Source organism: Oncorhynchus nerka, unplaced genomic scaffold, assembly GCF_034236695.1.
Source record: "Oncorhynchus nerka isolate Pitt River unplaced genomic scaffold, Oner_Uvic_2.0 unplaced_scaffold_4847, whole genome shotgun sequence".
NCBI classification, from domain to species: domain Eukaryota; kingdom Metazoa; phylum Chordata; class Actinopteri; order Salmoniformes; family Salmonidae; genus Oncorhynchus; species Oncorhynchus nerka.
In genome coordinates this window covers 621-14,305 of record NW_027036460.1, presented here as the reverse complement: position 1 = coordinate 14,305, position 13,685 = coordinate 621, and the positions used below count along the sequence as shown (strand labels likewise).

Sequence of the window (13,685 nt, the reverse complement as noted above, 5' to 3'; positions counted from 1 at the left end):
TGTTGTAGTAGGTACAGTAGTGTTGGAGTAGGTACAGTAGTGTTGTAGTAGCTACTCACTGCTGTAGTAGGTACAGTAGTGTTGTAGTAGCTACTCACTGTGTAGTAGGTACAGTAGTGTTGTAGTAGGCACAGTAGTGTTGGAGTAGCTACTCACTGTGTAGTAGGTACAGGAGTGTTGGAGTAGGGACAGTAGTGTTGGAGTAGCTACTCACTGTAGTAGGTACAGTAGTGTTGTAGTAGGGACAGTATTGGAGTAGCTACTCACTGTAGTAGAGTACAGTAGTATTGTGAGTAGGTACAGTAGTGTTGTAGTAGTATATAGTAGTGTTGTAGTAGGTACAGTAGTGTTGTAGTAGCTACTCACTGTGTAGTAGTGTAGCAGTAGTGTTGTAGTAGTATAGTAGTAGTGTTGTAATAGTGTACAGTAGTGTTGTAGTAGTGTACAGTAGTGTTGTAGTAGGTAGCAGTAGTGTTGGAGTAGGGACAGTAGTGTTGTAGTAGCTACTCAGTGTGTAGTAGGTACAGTAGTGTTGTAGTAGTGCACTAGTAGTGTTGGAGTAGGTACAGTAATGGTGTAGTAGCTACTCACTGTGTAGTAGGTGACAGTAGTGTTGTAGTAGTGTACAGTAGTGTTGTAGTAGGGACAGTAGTAGTGTAGTAGGGACAGTAGTGTTGTAGTAGGTACAGTAGTATTGGAGTAGGTACAGTAGTGTTGGAGTAGCTACTCACTGTGTAGTAGGTGACAGTAGTGTTGTAGTAGTGTAGCAGTAGTGTTGTAGTAGGTACAGTAGTGTTGTAGTAGTGTACAGTAGTGTTGTAGTAGGTACAGTAGTATGTGGTAGTAGGTATAGTAGTGTTGGAGTAGCTACTCACTGTGTAGTGAGGTACAGTAGTGTTGTAGTAGGTATAGTAGTGGTGTAGTAGCTACTCACGTGTAGTAGTAGTGTTGTAGTAGTGTTGTAGTAGTGTTGTAGTAGTGATAGTAGTGGTTGTAGTAGTACAGTAGTGTTGTAGTAGGTACAGTAGTATTGGAGTAGGTACAGTAGTGTTGGAGTAGCTACTCACTGTGTAGTAGGTACAGTAGTGTTGTAGTAGGTACAGTAGTGTTGTAGTAGCTACTCACTGTAGTAGGTACAGTAGTGTTGGAGTAGGTACAGTAGTGTTGTAGTAGGTACAGTAGTGCTGTAGTAGGTACAGTAGTGTTGTAGTAGCTACTCACTGTGTAGTAGGTACAGTAGTGTTGTAGTAGGTACAGTAGTGTTGTAGTAGTGTACAGTAGTGTTGTAGTAGTGCACAGTAGTGTTGGAGTAGGCACAGTAGTGTTGGAGTAGCTACTCACTGTTGTAGTAGTGTAGCAGTAGTGTTGGAGTAGTGTACAGTAGTGTTGGAGTAGCTACTCACTGTTGTAATAGGTACAGTAGTGTTGTAGTAGCTACTCACTGTGTAGTAGGGACAGTAGTGTTGTAGTAGTGTAGCAGTAGTGTTGTAGTAGGTACAGTAGTGTTGTAGTAGGTACAGTAGTGTTGTAGTAGCTACTCAGTGTGTAGTAGGTACAGTAGTGTTGGAGTAGGTACAGTAGTAGTTGTAGTAGGTACAGTAGTGTTGTAGTAGGTACTAGTAGTGTTGTAGTAGGTACAATAGTGTTGGAGTAGGTACAGTAGTGTTGGAGTAGCTACTCACTGTGTAGTAGGTACAGTAGTGTTGTAGTAGGTACGTCACTGTGTAGTAGGTACAGTAGTGTTGTAGTAGGTACAGTAGTGTTGTAGTAGCTACTCATGTGTAGTAGGTACAGTAGTGTTGTAGTAGCTACGTACTGTGTAGTAGTACAGTAGTGTTGTAGTAGGTACTAGTAGTGTTGTAGTAGTACAGTAGTGTTGTAGTAGGGACAGTAGTGTTGTAGTAGCTACTCACTGTGTAGTATGGTACAGTAGTGTTGTAGTAGGTACAGTAGTGTTGTAGTAGCTACTCACTGTGTAGTAGGTACAGTAGTGTTGTAGTAGGTACTAGTAGTGTTGTAGTAGGTGCAGTAGTGTTGTAGTAGGTACAGTAGTGTTGTAGTAGGTACAATAGTAGTGTGTAGTAGGTACAGTAGTGTTGGAGTAGGTACAATAGAGTTGGAGTAGGTACAGTAGTGTTGTAGTAGGTACAGTAGTGTTGTAGTAGGTACAATAGAGTTGGAGTAGGTACAGTAGTGTTGGAGTAGGTACAATAGAGTTGGAGTAGGTACAATAGAGTTGGAGTAGGTACAGTAGTGTTGTAGTAGCTACTCACTGTGTAGTAGGTACAGTAGTGTTGGAGTAGGTACAATAGAGTTGGAGTAGGTACAGTAGTGTTGTAGTAGGTACAGTAGTGTTGTAGTAGGGACAGTAGTGTTGTAGTAGCTACTCACTGTGTAGTAGGTACAGTAGTGTTGGAGTAGGTACAATAGAGTTGGAGTAGGTACAGTAGTGTTGTAGTAGGTACAGTAGTGTTGTAGTAGGTACAGTAGTGTTGGAGTAGGGACAGTAGTGTTGGAGTAGGTACAGTAGTGTTGGAGTAGGGACAGGAGTGGTGGAGTAGCTACTCACTCTGAGCCCCTCTGGGTCCTGTGTAGTAGAGAGAGTAGTGGTGGAGTAGCTACTCACTCTGAGCCCCTCTGGGTCCTGTGTAGTAGAGAGAGTAGTGGTGTAGTAGCTACTCACTCTGAGCCCCTCTGGGTCCTGTGTAGTAGAGAGAGAGTAGTTGGACACCTTGGGCCCGTCACAATCTGGTCTCTCATAGAAGATTAACTGACCACTCCCATCCTGCTGGACAAACACAACTTCAGGCCAAAGCATGTGTGGGGAGGGGTTGTTTATGTGTGTGTGTGTGTGGGGGTTATGTGTGTGTGGTGTGTGGGGGGGTTATGTGTGTGTGTGGTGTGTGTGTGTGTGTGTGTGGTGTTGGTGTGGTGTGTGGTGTGTGTGTGGTGTGTATGGTGTGGTGTGGTGTGTGTGTGGTGTGTGGTGTGTATGGTGTGTGTGGTGTGTGTGGTATGGTGTGGTGTGTGTGTGGTGTGTGGTGGTGTGGTGTGTGTGTGTGTGTGTGTGTGTGTGGTGTGGTGTGTGTGGTGTGTGGTGTGTGTGGTGTGGTGTGGTGTGTGTGGTGTGGTGTGGTGTGGTGTGTGTGTGTGGTGTGTATGGTGTGGTGTGGTGTGTGTGTGTGTGGTGTGGTGTGTATGGTGTGGTGTGTATGGTGTGGTGTGGTGTGTGTGTGGTGTGTGTGGTGTGGTGTGTGTGTGTGTGGTGTGTATGGTGTGGTGTGGTGTGTGTGTGTGTGGTGTGTGTGTGTGGTGTGTGTGGTGTGTGTGTGTGTGGTGTGTATGGTGTGGTGTGTGTGGTGTGTATGGTGTGTGTGTGTGTGTGTGTGGTGTGTGTGGTGTGTGTGTGTGGTGTGTGTGTGTGGTGTGGTGTGGTGTGTGTGTGTACCATCAGGTTACGTAGTTTAAGCCGTCCGGTGCTGCAGTTGAAGAACGTGTCCTGCTGGCGGATTACTGTTCCCTCTGATTGGCTTAGCTGGCTGGCTCTCTCCGCCAATCGTGTCGCATTGCTCACCCTCGCCTTGATCTCCACGTTAGACGGCATCTCTGATCTGTACTGAGTTAGGGGTTGTGTTAGGGTTGTGTGAGGGTTGTGTTAGCGTTGTGTGAGGGTTGTGTTAGAGTTGTGTGAGGGTTGTGTTAGAATTGTGTGAGGGTTGTGTTAGGGTTATGTGAGGGTTGTATTAGGGATGTGTGAGGGTTGTTAGGGTTGTGTGAGGGTTGTGTTAGGGTTGTGTGCGGGTTGTGTTAGAATTGTGTGAGGGTTGTGTGGGGGTTGTTAGGGTTGTGTTAGGGTTATGTGGGGGTTGTTAGGGTTGTGTGAGGGTTGTGTTAGCGTTGTGTTAGCGTTGTGTGAGGGTTGTGTGAGGGTTGTTAGGGTTGTGTTAGGTTATGGGGGTTGTTAGGGTTGTGTTGCGTTGTGTGAGGTTATGTGGGGTTGTTAGGGTTGTGTGAGGGTTGTGTTAAGGTTATGTGGGGGTTGTTAGGGTTGTGTGAGGGTTATGTGGAGGTTGTGTGGGGTTGTTAGGGTTGTGAGGGTTGTGTGAGGGTTGTGTGAGGGTTGTGTGAGGGTTGTGTTAAGGTTATGTGGGGGTTGTTAGGGTTGTGTGAGGGTTGTGTTAAGGTTATGTGGGGGTTGTTAGGGTTGTGTGAGGGTTGTGTTAAGGTTATGTGGGTTGTTAGGGTTGTGTGAGGGTTGTGCGTTAGGGAGGTTGTGTGGGGTTGTTAGGGTTGTGTGAGGGTTGTGTTAAGGTTATGTGGGTTGTTAGGGTTGTGTGAGGGTTGTGTAGCGTTGTGTGAGGGTTAGAGTGGTAGATGTTTATATCATATCCATTAAATAAATACATTGAACGTGAGCTTCTCAATGCTGGACACCTCCCTCCTCAGAATCAAAACACAGACAGTGTACATTCAAGGCATCCCAATGTGTATCTGAATAATACCATAATACTAACTATACTGGCTAACCCTTACGGTGGTTCTGGCTAACCCCTACTGTGGTTCTGGCTAACCCCTACTGTGGTTCTGGCTAACCCTTACGGTGGTTCTGGCTAACCCCTACTGTGGTTCTGGCTAACCCCTACTGTGGTTCTGGCTAACCCCTACTGTGGTTCTGGCTAACCTCTACTGTGGTTCTGGCTTGGTTCTGGCTAACCCCTACTGTGGTTCTGGCTAACCCCTACTGTGGTTCTGGCTAACCTCTACTGTGGTTCCGGCTAACCCCTACTGTGGTTCCGGCTAACCCCTACTGTGGTTCTGGCTAACCCTTACGGTGGTTCTGGCTAACCCCTACTGTGGTTCTGGCTAACCTCTACTGTGGTTCTGGCTAACCCCTACTGTGGTTCTGGCTAACCCCTACTGTGGTTCTGGCTAACCCCTACGGTGGTTCTGGCTAACCTCTACTGTGGTTCTGGCTAACCCCTACTGTGGTTCTGGCTAACCTCTACGGTGGTTCTGGCTAACCCCTACTGTGGTTCTGGCTAACCTCTACGGTGGTTCTGGCTAACCCCTACTGTGGTTCTGGCTAACCCCTACGGTGGTTCTGGCTAACCTCTACTGTGGTTCTGGCTAACCCCTACTGTGGTTCTGGCTAACCTCTACTGTGGTTCTGGCTAACCCCTACGGTGGTTCTGGCTAACCCCTACGGTGGTTCTGGCTAACCCCTACGGTGGTTCTGGCTTGGTTCTGGCTAACCCCTATGGTGGTTCTGGCTAACCCACATTGACTCTGTACCGGTACCCCCTGTATATAGCCTCCATATTGACTCTGTACCGGTACCCCCTGTATATAGCCTCCACATTGACTCTGTACCGTAACACCCTGTATATAGCCTCCATATTGACTCTGTACCGGTACCCCCTGTATATAGTCTCCACATTGACTCTGTACCGGTACCCCCTGTATATAGCCTCCACATTGACTCTGTACTGGTACCCCCTGTATATAGCCTCCATATTGACTCTGTGCCGGTACCCCCTGTATATAGCCTCCACATTGACTCTGTACCAGTACCACCTGTATATAGCCTCCACATTGACTCTGTACCAGTACCCCCTGTATATAGCCTCCACATTGACTCTGTACCGGTACCCCCTGTATATAGCCTCCACATTGACTCTGTACTGGTACCCCCTGTATATAGCCTCCACATTGACTCTGTACTGGTACCCCCTGTATATAGCCTCCACATTGACTCTGTACCGGTACCCCCAGTATATAGCCTCCATATTGACTCTGTACCGTACCACCCTGTATATAGCCTCCATATTGACTCTGTACCGGTACCCCCTGTATATAGCCTCCATATTGACTCTGTACCGGTACCCCCTGTATATAGCCTCCATATTGACTCTGTACCGGTACCCCCTGTATATATCCTCCTCATTGACTCTGTACCGGTACCCCCTGTATATAGCCTCCACATTGACTCTGTACCGTAACCCCTGTATATAGCCTCCACATTGACTCTGTGCCGGTACCCCCTGTATATAGCCTCCATATTGACTCTGTACCGGTACCCCCTGTATATAGCCTCCACATTGACTCTGTACCGTAACACCCTGTATATAGCCTCCACATTGACTCTGTACCGTAACACCCTGTATATAGCCTCCATATTGACTCTGTACCGGTACCACCCTGTATATAGCCTCCACATTGACTCTGTACCGTACCCCCTGTATATAGCCTCCACATTGACTCTGTACCGTACACCCTGTATATAGCCTCCATATTGACTCTGTACCGTAACACCCTGTATATAGCCTCCACATTGACTCTGTACCGGTACCCCCTGTATATAGCCTCCACATTGACTCTGTACCGTAACACCCTGTATATAGCCTCCATATTGACTCTGTACCGTAACACCCTGTATATAGCCTCTATATTGACTCTGTACCGGTACCCCCTGTATATAGCCTCCATATTGACTCTGTACCGGTACCCCCTGTATATAGCCTCCATATTGACTCTGTACTGTAACACCCTGTATATAGCCTCCATATTGACTCTGTACTGTAACACCCTGTATATAGCCTCCATATTGACTCTGTACCGGTACCCCCTGTATATAGCCTCCATATTGACTCTGTACCGGTACCCCCTGTATATAGCCTCCATATTGACTCTGTACCGGTACCCCTGTATATAGCCTCCACATTGACTCTGTACCGGTACCCCCTGTATATAGCCTCCATATTGACTCTGTGCCGTAACACCCTGTATATAGCCTCTATATTGACTCTGTACCGTAGCACCTTGAATATAGCCTCCATATTGACTCTGTACCGGTACCCCCTGTATATAGCCTCCATATTGACTCTGTACCGTAACACCCTGTATATAGCCTCCATATTGACTCTGTACTGTAACACCCCTGTATATAGCCTCCATATTGACTCTGTACCGGTACCCCCTGTATATAGCCTCCATATTGACTCTGTACGCGTACCCCTGTATATAGCCTCCATATTGACTCTGTACCGGTACTCCTGTATATAGCCTCCACATTGACTCTGTACCGGTACCCCCTGTATATAGCCTCCATATTGACTCTGTACCGGTACCCCTGTATATAGCCTCCACATTGACTCTGTACCGGTACCCCCTGTATATAGCCTCCACATTGACTCTGTACCGGTACCCCCTGTATATAGCCTCCACATTGACTCTGTACCGGTACCCCCTGTATATAGCCTCCACATTGACTCCTTACCGGTACCCCTGTATATAGCCTCCATATTGACTCTGTACTGTAACACCCTGTATATAGCCTCCACATTGACTCTGTACCGTAACACCCTGTATATAGCCTCCATATTGACTCTGTACCGGTACCCCCTGTATATAGCCTCCATATTGACTCTGTACCTGTACCCCCTGTATATAGCCTCCACATTGACTCTGTACCTGTACCCCCTGTATATATGATGAAAATTACAGGCCTCCGGAGTCTTTTCCGGATGTTGAAATCAGGTTCATTTTCAGTTCTGAATGTAAGTCTATAAATGACATATTTTCAACATTTGTTTGCGCCAAATCTGAACCAAACAGACATCTATGATTGGTTCAGATTTTTGTCCAGACTGGAGCAAAAACCAATGTCTGTGGATGTGGAACTGGCAGGTCCAGACTACACCAAAAAAAAGACATCCAAAAGACATTGGAGTATGTCCGTGTAGCCTACAGTGTTGCCTGACATGTCATTTTATAAATGCATATCTGTTGTAAGCCTACCGCCTGTAAAACACCAGCAACAAAAATAGAGGTCTGGACAGGACCAAAAAAAGACGTTACCTCGTGCTTCCTGGGGTGTAGCCTACCATGTCGGCCTCAATGCCATTTTATGAATGCCAATCCATGTGGTAGGCCACCATTTGTAAAACAGGGACTAATCAACGTGTCTATTAATGCTCTGAATATCAGCTACCCAACTTTATCAGGAGCTATCTTGAGCCTATTTAGCGTTACTTCTCCAACAATACTCTGGAGAGGAGCGCGGCTGCGTTACGTCTCCAACAATACTCTGGAGAGGAGCGCGGCTGCGTTACGTCTCCAACAATACTCTGGAGAGGAGCGCGGCTGCGTTATATATCCAACAATACTCTGGAGAGGAGCGCGGCTGCGTTATATATCCAACAATACTCTGGAGAGGAGCGCGGCTGCGTTATATATCCAACAATACTCTGGAGAGGAGCGCGGCTGCGTTACGTCTCCAACAATACTCTGGAGAGGAGCGCGGCTGCGTTATATATCCAACAATACTCTGGAGAGGAGCGCGGCTGCGTTACGTCTCCAACAATACTCTGGAGAGGAGCGCGGCTGCGTTACGTCTCCAACAATACTCTGGAGAGGAGTGCGGCTGCGTTATATATCCAACAATACTCTGGAGAGGAGCGCTGGGAGTGGACATTACTTATCACAGAGCGGTATCAACGCTCACCTAAAAAGCCAATATGCCACTGGTTGAAAGAAACTGCCACTGGTTTTGTGCATTTGGAGGTGCGTGTTGGTCAGTTAAGCTCAGAAAATGCCGCGGTGAATAAAATGAATGGTTAACTTCTCGATGTGGCACAAAACACACCCCTAACGTGAAGGAAAGTGGTGAGCAAAGTGCCTGCAGGAGGGCAGCTACGTTACAGACAGCCTGCTAGTATGTACTGTAGCTAGATAGCCTAACATTGCACCACTCGGTAGATAAACTATTTTCAGCTGAATAATATTTCCATCAAAAAAGGCTCGCTAAGCAACACGCTGTTTGAATACACTATCAAAAGTACATGAAGTTGTACTTGTTCTAAACGTTTATACCATATGTACATTTCCCCCACCGGGGAACACATACCTGGAAACTCCCGCTGCTGACTTGAATGTACTGCAGCCAGGCTAGAGCAATAGATGACAGAGCAGTCGATACTCACACTATGGATATGGAAAAAAATAACTACAACTAATGAAAGGATTTAGGTGAAATACACAAGACAATATTAATACCCGCTATGCCTATGAATTTGATAGTGATTACATTTACTCCAGCCTCACATCATGGGGAGGACACTGTTATTGTTTCTACTGCTGATTGTCGCTTTGAGATGCATGTCGCCCCCTACTGTGCTGGAGTGTGTGGCCGATCACGGTTTACATTAACTGTAGAAGAAATACAAACATACATACACCTACTTTCTCCTACCTTACTCTGCACTACTTGTAAACCAACCCCTTGAATCACACTGTGCTCTATTTTTGGACTTTTATTTGACAAGCTTTCAAGCCTCACTGTATATTTGATAGTTTAGTGTGACTTTTATTTATTTAGAGTTTTTTTTGCCTCCCCTGTTTTTACCAGCAAAGGGCATATGGGAAACGGGAGCGAGAGGAAAAAGAAAAATAACTTTTTTGTTTTAAGGTTGTTTAAGCATCCAATCAACAACATCAACCTTAGCACCTAGCTGGAAACAGAACAAGGTATTTTACTGTGTTTCAATAGTGGTCTTGTTTCAGAAATATTTCTAAATCTTTTGAACGTGTACTGAACGGATATTTGTGTTGTAATTGATTTATTTAATTTTTATTAACAACAAATCAATACATAAAGCACATGAGGGAACACAAGCATACATAGATTACAAACAATGGACAATCGGGCTGGGGGCGGGGCTGGGGGCGGGGCTAGGGGGTACAATATCACATGGTGGGGCTGGGGGCGGGGCTAGGGGCGGGGCTAGGGGTACAATATCACATGGTGGGGCTGGGGGCGAGGGCTAGGGGGGGTACAATATCAATGGCGGGGCATGGGGCGGGGCTAGGGGGACAATATCACATGGCGGGGCTGGGGGCAGGGGCTAGGGGTACAATATCACATGGCGGGGCTAGGGGTACAATATCACATGGCGGGGCTGGGGGGCAGGGGCTAGAGGGCGGGGTTGGGGGCGGGGCTAGGGTGTACAATATCACATGGCGGGGCTGGGGGCGGGGCTAGGGGTACAATATCACATGGCGGGGCTGGGGGCGGGGCTAGGGGTACAATATCACATGGCGGGGCTGGGGGGCGGGGGCTAGGGGGTACAATATCACATGGCGGGGCTGGGGGCGGGGCTAGGGGGTACAATATCACATGGCGGGGCTGGGGGCGGGGCTAGGGGGTACAATATCACATTACAATTACACAAGGACCTTAAGGAACATACATATACTTACAATTCTAAGATCTTTTTTGTTAGTTGAGCATTTAACCGTCTTAAAATACAGTTAAATTTTCTTTTTGTAGGTTACGAAAATGTGGTTTTCTGTTTGTACATTTACATTTGTGTATATGAAATTTGGCCAAAAGAATAATGAAATTAATTACATAAAAATGTTTCAGCTTATTTCTATCGTATGTAAAGAATCCAAGCAGTAAATCTCTCCACAATAGTGTAAAGTCTTCATAAATGTGTTCAATTATAAACCTACTCATGTCTTGCCACAGTTTTCTTACATGAATACAATGCCAAAAAGATGCTGTTTCTGGGTGGTCATTACAAAAGGAGCCATTTGAGTTGATGTTTTCCTTAAACTTCTTCATATAGTGGTTGGCAGGATAATATCTATGAATAATTTTAAAGGAAACTTCCTTAATTTTGTTAACAAGTAGGTATGTGTGTGGCAACATCCAAACTTTTTTCCAACAGATATTATCAATAAATCCATTCCAATAAGGCATGACATAAGGTATAGGTACAACATCCCGCTGAAACAAGGTTCGTATCGCTCTGTTGTTGAATGGACCAAAAGAGAAACAAATCTTTCCTACTGATGAGTCAACAGGGTCAATAGAAGGTAGGCTCTGAGGGTCAGGTCTTTCCTACTGATGAGTCAACAGGGTCAATAGAAGGTAGGCTCTGAGGGTCAGGTTTGACACGTTCCTGAATAACAGAGCAACACCTGAGGGAATGGCATATAAAACAATGGCAAAATCTTTAGGTGTTACAGGGACCTTGTAAAGTGATAATAATTCTTTATAACTGAGTAAAAGACCCTCTGCATTTACCAGTTGGCACCAAATTATTTCGGAACCAATATTCTAAAAACAAAGAAGTATTTTTATACAGTATGTCCCGATTATTCCATATATAATATCTGTGTAGAGAAAAATAGTTATAAATTACGGACCATGACAAGAAAGCCTGCCTGTTAAATACTAAGACCAGGGCTCTGCCTGTTAAATACTAAGACCAGGGCTCTGCCTGTTAAATACTAAGACCAGGGCTCTGCCTGTTAAATACTAAGACCAGGGCTCTGCTCTGCCTGTAAATACTAAGACCAGGGCTCTGCCTGTTAAATACTAAGACCAGGGCTCTGCCTGTTAAATACTAAGACCAGGGCTCTGCCTGTTAAATACTAAGACCAGGGCTCTGCCTGTTAAATACTAAGACCAGGGCCCTGCCTGTTAAATACTAAGACCAGGGCTCTGCCTGTTAAATACTAAGACCAGGGCTCTGCCTGTTAAACACTAAGACCAGGGCGCTGCCTGTTAAACACTAAGACCAGGGCTCTGCCTGTTAAATACTAAGACCAGGGCTCTGCCTGTTACTAAGACCAGGGCCCTGCCTGTTAAATACTAAGACCAGGGCTCTGCCTGTTAAATACTAAGACCAGGGCCCTGCCTGTTAAATACTAAGACCAGGGCTCTGCCTGTTAAATACTAAGACCAGGGCTCTGCCTGTTAAATACTAAGACCAGGGCTCTGCCTGTTAAATACTAAGACCAGGGCTCTGCCTGTTAAATACTAAGACCAGGGCCCTGCCTGTTAAATACTAAGACCAGGGCCCTGCCTGTTAAATACTAAGACCAGGCCCTGCCTGTTAAATACTAAGACCAGGGCTCTGCCTGTTAAATACTAAGACCAGGGCTCTGCCTGTTAAATACTAAGACCAGGGCTCTGCCTGTTAAATACTAAGACCAGGGCTCTGCCTGTTAAATACTAAGACCAGGGCTCTGCCTGTTAAATACTGGGAAGACTAGGGCTCTGCCTGTTAAATACTAAGACCAGGGCCCTGCCTGTTAAATACTAAGACCAAGGCCCTGCCTGTTAAATACTAAGACAGGGCCCTGCCTGTTAAATACTAAGACCAAGGGCTCTGCCTGTTAAATACTAAGACCAGGCTCTGGCCTGTTAAATACTAAGACCAGGGCTCTGCCTGTTAAATACTAAGACCAGGGCCCTGCCTGTTAAATACTAAGACCAGGTCTCGCCTGTTAAATACTAAGACCAGGGCCCTGCCTGTTAAATACTAAGACCAGGGCCCTGCCTGTTAAATACTAAGACCAGGGCTCTGCCTGTTAAATACTAAGACCAGGGCTCTGCCTGTTAAATACTAAGACCAGGGCTCTGCCTGTTAAATACTAAGACCAGGGCTCTGCCTGTTAAATACTAAGACCAGGGCTCTGCCTGTTAAATACTAAGACCAGGGCTCTGCCTGTTAAATACTAAGACCAGGGCTCTGCCTGTTAAACACTAAGACCAGGGCGCTGCCTGTTAAACACTAAGACCAGGGCTCTGCCTGTTAAATACTAAGACCAGGGCTCTGCCTGTTAAATACTAAGACCAGGGCTCTGCCTGTTAAATACTAAGACCAGGGCCCTGCCTGTTAAATACTAAGACCAGGGCTCTGCCTGTTAAATACTAAGACCAGGGCCCTGCCTGTTAAATACCAAGACCAGGGCCCTGCCTGTTAAATACTAAGACCAGGGCCCTGCCTGTTAAATACTAAGACCAGGGCTCTGCCTGTTAAATACTAAGACCAGGGCTCTGCCTGTTAAATACTAAGACCAGGGCCCTGCCTGTTAAATACTAAGACCAGGGCTCTGCCTGTTAAATACTAAGACCAGGGCCCTGCCTGTTAAATACTAAGACCAGGGCTCTGCCTGTTAAATACTAAGACCAGGGCTCTGCCTGTTAAATACTAAGACCAGGGCCCTGCCTGTTAAATACTAAGACCAGGGCTCTGCCTGTTAAATACTAAGACCAGGGCTCTGCCTGTTAAATACTAAGACCAGGGCTCTGCCTGTTAAATACTAAGACCAGGGCCCTGCCTGTTAAATACTAAGACCAGGGCCCTGCCTGTTAAATACTAAGACCAGGGCTCTGCCTGTTAAATACTAAGACCAGGGCCCTGCCTGTTAAATACTAAGACCAGGGCCCTGCCTGTTAAATACTAAGACCAGGGCTCTGCCTGTTAAATACTAAGACCAGGGCCCTGCCTGTTAAATACTAAGACCAGGGCCCTGCCTGTTAAATACTAAGACCAGGGCCCTGCCTGTTAAATACTAAGACCAGGGCTCTGCCTGTTAAATACTAAGACCAGGGCTCTGCCTGTTAAATACTAAGACCAGGGCTCTGCCTGTTAAATACTAAGACCAGGGCTCTGCCTGTTAAATACTAAGACCAGGGCTCCTGCCTGTTAAATACTAAGACCAGGGCTCTGCCTGTTAAATACTAAGACCAGGGCTCTGCCTGTTAAATACTAAGACCAGGGCCCTGCCTGTTAAATACTAAGACCAGGGCCCTGCCTGTTAAATACTAAGACCAGGGCTCTGCCTGTTAAATACTAAGACCAGGGCTCTGCCTGTTAAATACTAAGACC

At 46.3% G+C, this 13,685-nt stretch overlaps 1 long non-coding RNA gene across 2 annotated transcripts; it reads right to left on the bottom strand.

Moving 5' to 3' along the window:
- Positions 1–2,577: 2,577 nt before the first annotated feature.
- On the bottom strand, positions 2,578–9,126 carry LOC135566460 (uncharacterized). 2 transcript variants are annotated; one of them, XR_010462092.1, is made up of 3 exons: positions 8,906–9,126; positions 3,449–3,611; positions 2,578–2,785 (listed from the first exon to the last, which is right to left on the bottom strand). It is a non-coding gene; the product is annotated as an uncharacterized LOC135566460 (long non-coding RNA). The 2 variants fall into 2 exon arrangements; XR_010462091.1 differs by having other exon boundaries at positions 2,579–2,785; positions 3,449–3,616.
- Positions 9,127–13,685: the final 4,559 nt, after the last annotated feature.